The sequence below is a fragment of the Triticum aestivum genome, chromosome 7A, assembly GCF_018294505.1.
Source record: "Triticum aestivum cultivar Chinese Spring chromosome 7A, IWGSC CS RefSeq v2.1, whole genome shotgun sequence".
NCBI classification, from domain to species: Eukaryota; Viridiplantae; Streptophyta; class Magnoliopsida; order Poales; family Poaceae; genus Triticum; species Triticum aestivum.
The window spans coordinates 309,679,257-309,691,518 of record NC_057812.1 but is presented as its reverse complement, the minus strand read 5'-3'; the positions used below and the strand labels follow the sequence as shown (position 1 = coordinate 309,691,518).

Below are 12,262 nucleotides of genomic sequence, written 5' to 3'. Positions count from 1 at the left end.
GCCAGCGTGTCAAGCACACTAGCTCACTTCCCAAATATCATTTCATTGTTCATTCGTCGCCCGTGAAAGATGGGGACATGTACCCACGCTGTGAGGGCAACTTCGGCGGTCCACTCTGATACTCTTAGTCGTATCTATAATTTTTGATTGTTCCATGCCAATATTATACTAGTTTCATATACTTTTGGCAACTTTTTATAGTATTTTGGGACTAACATATTGATCCAGGGTCCAGTGCCAGTTCCTGTTTGTTGCATGTTTTTTTGTTTTGTAGAAAAAATCCATATCAAACGGAGTCCAAACGGGATAAAAACTGACGAAGATTTTTTTTGTAATATATGTGATTTTTGGGAAAAAGAATCAATGCGAGACAATGCCCGAAGGGGCCACAAGGTAGGGGGGCGCGCCCCAGGGGGTCAAGCGCTCCCTGGGCCCACGTGGCCATGCCATAAGGTGGTTCTTGCCCTTCTTTCGCCGCAAGAAAGCCAATATCTGGATAGAAATCATGTTAAATTTTCAGCCCAATCAGAGTTATGAATCTCGGGGAATATAAGAAACAGTGAAAGGCCAGAATTTGGAACGCAGAAACAGAGAGAGACAGAGAGACAGATCCAATCTCGAAGGGCTCTCGCCCCTCCCATGCCATGGAAGCCAAGGACCAGAGGGGAAACCCTTCTCCCATCTAGGGAGAAGGTCAAGGAAGAACAAGAAGAAGAAGAAGAAGAAGAAGAAGAAGAAGAAGGGGGGCCCTCTGTCCCTATCTTCCGGCGGCGCCGGAATGCCGCCAGGGCCATCATCGTCACCGCAATGTACACCAGCATCTCCGTGATCTTCAACAACATCTTCATCACCTTCCCCCATATATCTACAGAGGTCCACCCTCCCGCAACCCGCTGTACCCTCTACTTGAACATGGTGATTTATGCTTCATATTATTATCCAATGATGTGTTGCCATCCTATGATGTCTGAGTAGATTTTCGTTGTCCTATCGGCAATTGGTGAATTGCTATGATTGGTTTAATTTGCTTGTGGTTATGTTGCTGTCCTTTGGTGCCCATCATATGAGCACGCGCGTGGATCACACCATAGGGTTAGTTTTATGTTGATAGGACTATGTATTGGAGGGCAAGGGTGACTGAAGCTTAAACCTAGCATAGAAATTGATGCATACGGGATTGAAGGGGGACCAATATATCTTAATGCTATGGTTGGGTTTTACCTTAATGAACGTTAGTAGTTGCGGATGCTTGCTAATAGTTCCAATCATAAGTGCATAGAATTCCAAGTCAGGGATGACATGCTAGCAGTGGCCTCTCCCACATAAAACTTGTTGTCGGTCTAGTAAAGTAGTCAATTGCTTAGGGACAATTTCACAACTCCTACCACCACTTTTCCACATTCTCTATACTAACTTTATTGCTTCTTTACCTAAAACAGCCCCTAGTTTTTATTTATGTTCTCTTTATATTCTTGCAAACCTATCCCGTTACACCTACAAAGTACTTCTAATTTTTATACTTGTTATAGGTAACGCGGACATCAAGCGTGCGTAGAGCTGTATCGGTGGTCGATAAAACTTGAGGGAATATATGTTCTACCTTTAGCTCCTCGTTGGGTTCGACACTCTTACTTATTAAAAGAGGATACAATTGATCCCCTATACTTGTGGGTTATCAAGACCTTTTTCTGGCGCCGTTACCAGGGAGTTATAGCGTGGGGTGAATATTCTCGTGTGTGCTTGTTTGCTTTATTACTAAGTAGTTTTGATTTTGTGCTCTTGTTTTCTATCTTTAGTTATGGGTAGGAAATGAAAAATACCAAAAGAATTAGTTGTACCTACTACACCAATGGTTGAAGAACCACTCAAAATCTATCACACTCCCGAAGGTTTCTACTTGGATCATCTTCGATCCCATGTGCTCGGGTTGAAACCCCAACTAGCTTAGTTGAGGACAAATCTTTAAATGAGCATGCTTGTTATGTGCGACACCGCATATCTGAAAAAGGAAACTTTTACTGCATCAAATTCATCATTTGCAATGCTATACTTGGAATTTACGTGGAATATATGATTTTACTTGTTGTTCTGAAGACCCTAAGAAACACCTTCCCTACCAATGTGAGTTTAGTGATAATGGAATTGTATCTTCGTATGCTAAGGGTGTTTATAATTACTATGATGTTCAACAAATTGAAGAATTTGTTGCTTTTAAGGGTGCTTATGAAATTGCTTCTTTGATTGGAAAGTATGATGCTACTCTTTACAAATCTAAATTTCTTTCCATACTTAAATATTGTTATGATAATTATGCTTCTAATGCCCATGTTAAACCATATATTGAGGACTCCTCCGCTGTCCAAGAAGAGACTAATATTTTGTAGGAGTCTATGGAAGAAGGAATTGATGAAACTGTGGGCTCATTGGATGAAAAAGATGATGAGGAGAGTGAATAACAACAGGAGGAAGAGCGGATTAGCTACCCGTGCCCACCTTCAAATGATAGTAACTCTTCAACTCATACATTGTTTAATTTGCCTCCGTGCTTACCAAAGGATGATTGCTATGATGATTGTTATGATCCCGTTGATTCTTTTGAAATATCCCTTTTTGATGATGCTTGCTATGCTTGTGGCCAAGATGCCAATATGAATTATTCTTATGGAGATGAACTTGCTATAGTTCCTTATGTTAAACATGAAATTGTTGCTATTGCACTCACGCATGATAGTCCTATTATCTTTTTGAATTCTCCCGACTACACTATATCGGAGAAGTTTGCCCTTATTAAGGATTATATTGATGGGTTGTATTTTATTGTTGCACATGATAATTTTCATGAATATAATATGCATGTTCTTGCTGCTCCTACTTGCAATTATTATGAGAGAGGAACTACATCTCCGCCTCTCCATGTTTCCAATATGATAAAATTGCAAGAAACTATTTATATTATGGATTGGCCTTTACTATGTGTGCATGAATTGTTCTTTGATGACATGCCGATGCATAGTAAGAGAGTTAGACTTCATTGTTGCATGATATATGTTGCTTTGTGCTCACTACTAAATGCCAAATCATTGCTAATTCAAATTGGCTTTGATATACCTTGGGAACCGGATGGATTCATTACTTGATCACCTTATGCCTAGATTAATGGCTTTAAAGAAAGTGTTGCCAGGGAGACAACCCAGAAGTTTTAGAGAGTCATTTTTTTTCTTTTGTGTGATTTTATAAAATACAAATCCATTGTATCATAAAAATAATGTGCCAAGATTTGCCTTTAGGATGTTTACATTGCTTGTTGGTTCTGCGGTGCAAAACAGAAACTTTGGCTGTAGTGCGCGATTTTACATTTTTTACAGGAATGTCAAAAGTTTCTGAGACTTTTTTCACTGTCTTTCTATAAAAATTGTTTATTCTTACTAATTGTTTCAGAATTGTTGGACAACCATAAGTATGGTGAATGTTCAGATTACTACCGACTGTCCTGTTTAAGACAGATTCTGTTTTTTGATGCATAGTTTGCTTGTTTTGATGAAACTATCGATTTCTATCAATGGATTAAGCCATGGAAAAGTTATATTAAAGAATATAAAATGCAAAAAAAAAAATTGAATTGGTTTTCAATAGTACTTAGAGTAGTGATTTTCTTTATTATACTAACAGATCTTACAGAGCTTTCTGTTGAGTTTTGTGTGGATGAAGTGTTTGAAGATCGAGGATGTCTCGATGTGAGGAGAGAAGGAGGAGAGACAAGAGCTCAAGCTTGGGGATGCCCAAGGCACCCCAAATAAATATTCAAGGAGACTCAAGAATCTAAGCTTGGGGATGCCCGGAAGGCATCCCATCTTTCTTCAACAAGTATTGGTATGTTTTCAGATTCGTTTCGTTCATGTGATATGTGCATATCTTGGAGCGTGTTTTGCATTTAGCTTTCACTTTTCTTTTATGCACCATGCTGGTATGAGATAGTCCTTGGTTGATTTACATAATTCTCATTGCACTTCACTTATATCTTTTGAGTATGGCTTTATAGAATGCTTCATGTGCTTCACTTATATCATTTGAAGTTTGGATTGCCAGTTTCTCTTCACATAGAAAACCGCAATTTGTAGAATGCTCTTTTGATTCACTTATATTTGTTAGAGCATGGGCATATATTTTGTAGAAAGAATTAAACTCTCTTGCTTCACCTATATCTATTTAGAGAGATGATAGGAATTGGTCATTCACATGGTTAGTCATAAAATCCTACATAAAACTTATAGATCACTGAATATGTATGTTTGATTCCTTGCAATAGTTTTGCGATATAAAGGTGGTGATATTAGAGTCATGCAATTGAGGGATTGTGAAATTGAGAAATACTTGTGTTGAGGTTTGCAAGTCTCGTAGCATGCATGTATGGTAATCATTGTGTGATAAATTTGAAGCATGAGGTGTTTCTTTGATTGCCTTCCTTATGAGTGGCGGTCGGGGACGAGCGATGGTCTTTTCTACCAATCTATCCCCCTAGGAGTATGCACGTAGTGCTTGGTTTTGTTGACTTGTAGATTTTTGCAATAAGTATGTGAGTTCTTTATGACTAATGTTGAGTCCATGGATTATACACACTCTCACCCTTCCTTGATTGCTAGCCTCTTCGGTACCGTGCATTGCCCTTTCTCACCTTGAGAGTTGGTGCAAACTTCGCCGGTGCATCCAAACCCCATGATATGATACGATCTATCACACATAAGCGTCCTTATATCTTCTTCAAAACAGCCACCATACCTACCTATTATGGCATTTCCATATCCATTCCAAGATATATTGCCATGCAACTTCCATCATCATCATATACATGACTTGAGCTTTGATTGTCATATTGCTTTGCATGATCGTAAGATAGCTAACATGATGTTTTCATGGCTTGTCCATTTTTTGATGTCATTGTTAAGCTAGATCATTGCACATCCCGGTACACCGCCGAAGGCATTCATATAGAGTCATACTTTGTTCTAGACATCGAGTTGTAATATTGAGTTGTAAGTAAATAAAAGTGTGATTATCATCATTATTAGAGCATTGCCCCAGTGAGGAAAGGATGATGGATACTATGATTCCCCCACAAGTTGGGATGAGACTCCGGACTTAAAAAAATATAAGAGGCCAAAGAAGTCCAAATAAAAAAAGAGGTCAAAGAAGCCCACCAAAACAAAAAAACAAAAAAATTGAGAGAAAAAGAGAGAAGGGGCAATGTTACTATCCTTTAACCACACTTGTGCTTCAGAGTAGCACCATGTTCTTCATATAGAGAGTCTCTTGATTTATCACTTTCATATACTAGTGGGAATTTTCATTATAGAACTTGGCTTGTATATTCCGATGATGGGCTTCCTCAAATGCCCGAGGTCTTGATGAGCAAGAAAGTTGGATGCACACCCACTTAGTTTCCAGTTTGAGCTTTCATACACTTATAGCTCTAGTGCATCTATTGCATGGCAATCCCTAATCCTCGCATTGACATCAATTGATGGGCATCTCCATAGCCTGTTCATTAGCCGCATCAATGTGAGACTTTCTCCCTTTTTGTTTTCTCCACACAACCTCCATCATCATATTCTATTCCACCTATAGTTCTATGTCCACGACTCGCACTCATATATTGCGTGAAGGTTGAAAAAGTTTGAAAATACTAAATTATGAAACAATTGCTTGGCTTGTCATCGGAGTTGTGCATGATGGGAGCATTTTGTGTGACAAAGATGAAGCATATCCAAACTATATGATTTTGTAGGGATGAGCTTTCTTTGTCTATGTTATTTTGAGAAGACATAATTGCTTGATTGGTATGCTTGAAGTATTATTGTCTTAATGTCAAATGATCGACTATTGATTTGAATCACTCGTGTCTTAATATACATGCCATGATTAGATTACATGATCAAGATTATGCTACGTATCATTCCACATCACAAATTGTCTTTTTTATCACTTACCTACTCGAGGACGAGCAGGAATTAAGCTTGGGGATGCTGATACGTCTCCGTCGTATCTATAATTTTTGATTCTTCCATGCCAATATTATACAACTTTCATATACTTTTGGAAACCTTTTATACTATTTTTGGGACTAACATATTGATACAGTGCCTAGTGCCAGTTCCTGTTTGTTGCATGTTTTTTGTTTCGCAGAAAATCCATATCAAACAGAGTCCAAACGGGATAAAAACTGACGAAGATTTTTTTGGAATATGAGTGATTTTTGTGAAGAAGAATCAACATGAGATGATGCCCGAGGGGGCCACGAGGGAGGGGCGCGCCTAGGGGGTCAGGCGCGACCTGGGCCCTCGTGGCCACCATGTAAAGCGGTTGGTGCCCTTATTTCGCCGCAATAAATCCAATATCTGGATAGAAATCGTGTTCGAATTTCTGACCAATCAAAGTTACAGATCTCCGGGAATATAAGAAATGGTGAAAGGCTAGAATCTGGAACGCAAAAACAAAGAGAGACAGAGAGAAGGATCCAATCTTGGAGGGGCTCTCACCCCTCTCATGACCCACAAGTGTAGGGGATCTATTCTAGCCTTTTCGATAAGTAAGAGTGTCGAACCCAACGAGGAGCAGAAGGAAATGATAGGCAGTTTTCAGTAAGGTATTCTCTACAAGCACTGAAATTATTAATAGATAGTTTTATGATAAGGTAATTTGTAACGAGTAGCACGTAATAAAAGTAAATAAGGTGCAGCAAGATGGCTCAATCGTTTTTGTAGCAAAGGACAAGCCCAGACAAACTCTTATATGAAGTAAAGCGCTCCCGAGGACACATGGGAATTATCGTCAAGCTAGTTTTCCTCACGTTCATATGATTCGCATTCGGTACTTTGATAATTTGATATCTGGGTGGACCGGTGCTTGGGTACTATCCTTACTTGGACAAGCATCCCACTTATTATTAACCCCTATTGTAAGCATCTGCAACTACAACAAAAGTATTAAGGTAAACCTAACCATAGCATGAAACATATGGATCCAAATCAGCCCTTACGAAGCAACACATAAACTAGGGTTTAAGCTTCTGTCACTCTAGCAACCCATCATCTACTTATTATTTCCCAATGCCTCCCTCTAGGCCCAAACAATGGTGAAGTGTCATGTAGTCGACGTTCACATGACACCACTAGAGGGATGACAACATACATCTCATCAAAATATCGAACGAATACCAAATTCACATGACTACTTATAGCAAGACTTCTCCCATGTCCTCAGGAACAAACGTAACTACTCACAAAGCATATTCATGTTCATAATCAGAGGGGTATTAATATGCATAATGGATCTGAACATATGATCTTCCACCAAGTAAACCTACTAGCGTCAACTACAAGGAGTAATCAACACTACTAGCAACCCACAGGTACCAATCTGAGATTTGGATACAAGAGATGAACTAGGGTTTGAGATGAGATGGTGCTGGTGAAGATGTTGATGGAGATTGACCCCCTCCCAATGAGAGGATCGTTGGTGATGATGATGGTGATGATTTCCCCCTCCCGGAGGGAAGTTTCCCTAGTAGAACAACTCTGCCGGAGCCCTAGATTGGTTCTACCAAGGTTCCGCCTCGTGGCGGCGGAGTTTCATCCTGTGAGCTTGCTTATGATTTTTTCTCAGACGAAAGACCTCATATAGCAGAAGATGGGCATTAGAGGGCCACCAGGAGGCCCACGAGGCAGGGGGGCACGCCCAGGGGGTAGGGCACGCCCCCACCCTCGTGGCCAGGGTGTGGGCCCCCTCTAGTGCTTTCTCCGCTCAGTATTTTTTATTAATTCAGAAATTGACTTCCATGAAGTTTCAGGACTTTTGGAGCTGTGCAGAATAGGTCTCTAATATTTGCTCCTTTTCCAGCCCAGAATTCCAGCTGCTGGCATTCCTCCTCTTCATGTAAACCTTGTAAAATCTCTCCCTAATAATAAAGCACGGATTGAGTCTCTGGGTTCACCGTCACAATGCGCTTTCTTTCCGTGATTTTACGCTTTCAGTTTTTTTCACCTATATCCGAGGTGGTACTATTTTACCTGCGTATACTATAAGAAATTCAGCCCACAATCCTTTGTTTCATCTTATCCAGACTTACCCTTTCCTGCGACGGCGGAGCACGAGGGGCGGCGCCCTCGTCGCCACCCACCGCCTCCCCTTCCTTCTGAGACCCACCTTGCCGCTGGCCCTCCCCCTCCTCTTCTCCCACCTTGCAGCTCCGGAGGCTGCCGGATCCGCGGTATCCCCTACCCACCCATCCCTCTCCTGTCCCATCTCTCACTCTTCACGCGGCTCCTCGTGGCTCCACCTACGGCGGATGATTCAGGCGACGTCCGGCGAATCCCGCCATCGCGAAGCACAGCCCGAGCTCCCATCGCACCGCGGCACCCTCCCATCCGGCTATATCCAGCACTCAAGGCCACCAAAGCTCACCCGCGACCCTCCCCCCATGTCTAGGGTTTCGGGCATCTTGTCCTCACCCATGGCCATGCCGTCCTCCTCTCGTCCGGTGAGTGGATCCCCTCCCTTGGCTTCGTCCTCTCTATCTCCCCTTTTCTCTAACCTCTGCTCTTCTCTTCTCCTGTAGATGTGCAGGGAGGAACGACCAGTGGACACCTTGTTGCTACTCGGGGACGAAGCGGCCATGGAGATTCCTCCTCCTCTGCTCCCAAGTCCTTAATCCGCCGCAATTAAGATTGGCACTTCCTACGTCCCTCCTTCAGTTGCTTAGTCACTAGACACACGCAGCTAGGTTTTCTTTGGTTCATTGATATGGTTCATCTTCATCGTGATGGATGTGCCCTCACAACCAAAAGGATCAACATACCTGCATGGAGATTATTTAATAACCTAGGTAAGGATAAAACTATAAAACTAAATAGGACACACCTACAGTAAGAGACCAATACAACGGCTCAAGTCTGAACTAATTAAGTGGCGGCTAATGAGTGAAAGAACTCTTTGTTTTTACTCTTTTATTTTCTTGGTGTATCCACAGATTGCACCGTTTTTCTGTATGAGAGGCACTATTAGAGCCACCATAATAATTCTAGAAGAGAGTTTTAAAGAACCATATGATGTGTTAGCCAATCAAATGTAGGGTGTTACATTGTAGATTGGTTCGAGAGAGAGTTGGTTCGGTACTATAGGCTTGTGCGTGACAACAGAAATATATTAATCCAAGTGGACATTGTTTTCCTCCAGAAACGAGGTAGATCCATCTGGGATGTGACAACGAAGTGCTGAGCAAAGAAGTGGCTTGGTGGGGATGGCATGCTTAATTTGATCTACTTTAAATTATCATGCGCCTTCTTTCCTTTTACTTATTAGTTCTCTCCCTAAAGCTAGAAAGACACCGTGACATGCAAATTTGACCCTATCAACCTCAAGAATTATCTTTTCCTTCTAAATGTCCCAGCGGAAGATAAGATTTGGCTTCACTGATGTAAATAATTCTAAGAGGTTTGCATCCTTCCTTTTTACTTATGTACATTATTGATGATGGTGCTACCTATGCACATATTCAGGTTGTAGCCATATTCATTGTAAGCAGAAGTTTTTTTTGAAGAGCTATCTTTTGAGCACATGCTCAGGTTCGCTTGATATCTAAGTAAGGATAAAACTGATGGTTAGTACCTGATATGTCTTCTCTAAAAAAGTTCAAGTATTTGATACTTAACTTACACGTTGAAATTTAACAAGCATGGGAGAATCTGACTGTCACATTTGTAGATTCTCAATTTTTAGCTTAAGATCAAGATTCCATAAGGCTAATTGACCAGTTAAATTGTATTCAGTTTTGGTGTGGAAACTCATTGACAAAAATGTGTATTTTAGACTTTTAGTTCCAAGTGTCAATACTAGAAAGAGAACACTGAGCTTGATCTTCAATCAAAATGAGTAACTGGAGCATCAGCCTCTTTAAACTGAAACCTACATAGGTAATCATATATGTTCTACTGCATCATTTGTTTAGATGTCATACTTTAAGTTAACAACCCCCGTTCTTTGTGCTACACCCAGCTATAAATCCTTGCATCTGATTTCATAAAATTCTATTCCACCATATAATGAAGCACATATTTTCAAAAAGCTATAGTTCTGTTCCAAAGCGTGATGAGCAGACCACCTGTAGGTTTGTCTGTTTCCTGCTGGATGACCGAAACCAACTAGAGTTAAATGTTTTGGTTCAGTTTCAGATGACTAAAAAACTGGTTTGGTTCAGTTTGCTAACTAGCAGGAGAACAGAAGAGAAGTGGTACTGTCACTCACATTGCCAGCAAGGTCATCAGTGAGGCGGTGCCGCGTGGGAGAGGAAGTCATAGGGGGTCGCTAGATCTCACAGGGAAGATCAGGGGAGAGAGGAGCTACCGCGCATCCGTGCCAAATCTGACAGACGGCCATGCTTTTGTGCTAGGTCTGGGTGCCACGGTTGAGGTTCTGTTGAGGAGCATGTGACACACAAAGCACGAGTAGATGGAGTGGAGGTGTAGGGAGCACCGGGAGGTAGCTTCGACCTTACCACGGGCGATGGTTGGAGAAAAGAAAGGGTGGCGCTGGGTGGTGAAATAACACGAGGAAGAAAGAGGAGCTCCCGGTGGGATTGGGGATTTGGTACCGTTGTTGCTATAGATATTGTACTTTGGCATCCAGTAGAAGTTGCTATACATGCACTCGCATTGATTTTTTTTTCAAAGACAACATGCCTACTTTTGAATTCCACCAAAAACATCGTCGGCGATGTAATATTTTAAATGTTAATGTCCAGCAACTAGGTGTGCAAGCGGACGGCGTACGCATGTCCACGACCGTGCACGAAGTAAAAATTTCACTAACACGATTCTTAAAGCAGCATGCCCACACCTGTCCATGAAGCAAATATTTACGCTAATCTTTATTTACTATAATGATGGTGTATTTTTTTTTGTGGAAGGTTGTGGACATGAAAACGCCGACATGGTCCACGTGCATCCCTACTAGCAACCTTATTACGAATACATTAGTAATTATACTGTATTCTTAATATATATGTGAGGGAAATATTGGTGTGAAATGTTGACTTGCTCTCAATCTGTATCACTTCATTTTTCCTCCACTAACAAATTTGACCATACGGCATGAGTTGTTCAGTGTCAACCACCAAGTTATCCCTCCACTCTGAATGCCATATGTGTCCTTGGTGAGATTAAGAAAGAGGGAAGGATGAAGAGTAGAGAGAGCGTGACATCGATGCACCCTGTTCAATTCAAACCCAAAGGGGGATGCACAAACAGAGAGAGAGAGAGGTATGCGGCATGTCAGTTGATGCGGTCACCATGTCTTCGCCATGCCCCACCTCCATGTGGCCACTACCCCCTCCCCGTACACTTCTCAAGCCCTCAAGTCACACCCTCATCAATCATTGTGATAAGTAAACAACATATAACTTGGTTAACCCGTTTCAACGCACGGGCCCTTTTGCTAGTAAGAGATTATAGGCATAAGTATTGTGACATAATGTGTAATAACAGCCCATAATGCATTAAATATCGAGATAAAAGCATGATGCAAAATGGACATATCAACTCCCCCAAGATTAGACCTCGCTTGTCCTTAAGCGAAAGCTGATCTTGAAAAATATGTCCACATGTTTAGAGATAGAGGTGTCGATAAAATAATATACGGACATGAGGTCATCATGATCATTCTTAGAACATCAACACACACACACACACACACACATATATATATATATATTGTCATATGATCTCTTATGCTAAAGTAACAATTCAATCACAAATTCAAGTATGAATCATAAACTTCATTGAGAACCAACAAACTCTAATCTCAGTCATTGAGGCAATTGCAATTTATCATAACATAGGAAAGAGTCAATATAAGAGCTTTTCAGCAAGTCCACATACTCAACCATCTTTTAGTCTTTCATAATTGCTAACACTCATGCGATATTTATGGTTATGAAGTTTTAATCAGACACGGAGAAAGACAGGGGCTTATAGTTTTGCCTCCCAACGTTTTACCTCAAGGGTAATGTCAACAATAATAGTTCATGAAAACCCACATCCAATTAGCCATATATAAGGATCTTTCCAACACATTGTGCTTGCCAAAGGATAAAACGTAAAAAGGAAAGGTGAAGATCACCGTGACTCTTTGCATGAAGTATACGATAAGAATAAAAGATAGGCCCTTCACAGAGGGAAGCATAGGTTGTCATGCACTTTTATGGTTGAATGCA

The 12,262-nt window shown here is 41.0% G+C and overlaps 1 long non-coding RNA gene across 1 annotated transcript; it reads left to right on the top strand.

Annotated features, from left to right (window-relative positions):
• The first annotated feature begins 8,091 nt into the window (after positions 1-8,091).
• Positions 8,092-10,746, top strand: LOC123154040 (uncharacterized). Its single transcript, XR_006476619.1, has 2 exons — positions 8,092-8,533; positions 8,612-10,746. It is a non-coding gene; the product is annotated as an uncharacterized lncRNA (long non-coding RNA).
• The last annotated feature ends 1,516 nt before the right edge of the window (positions 10,747-12,262 follow it).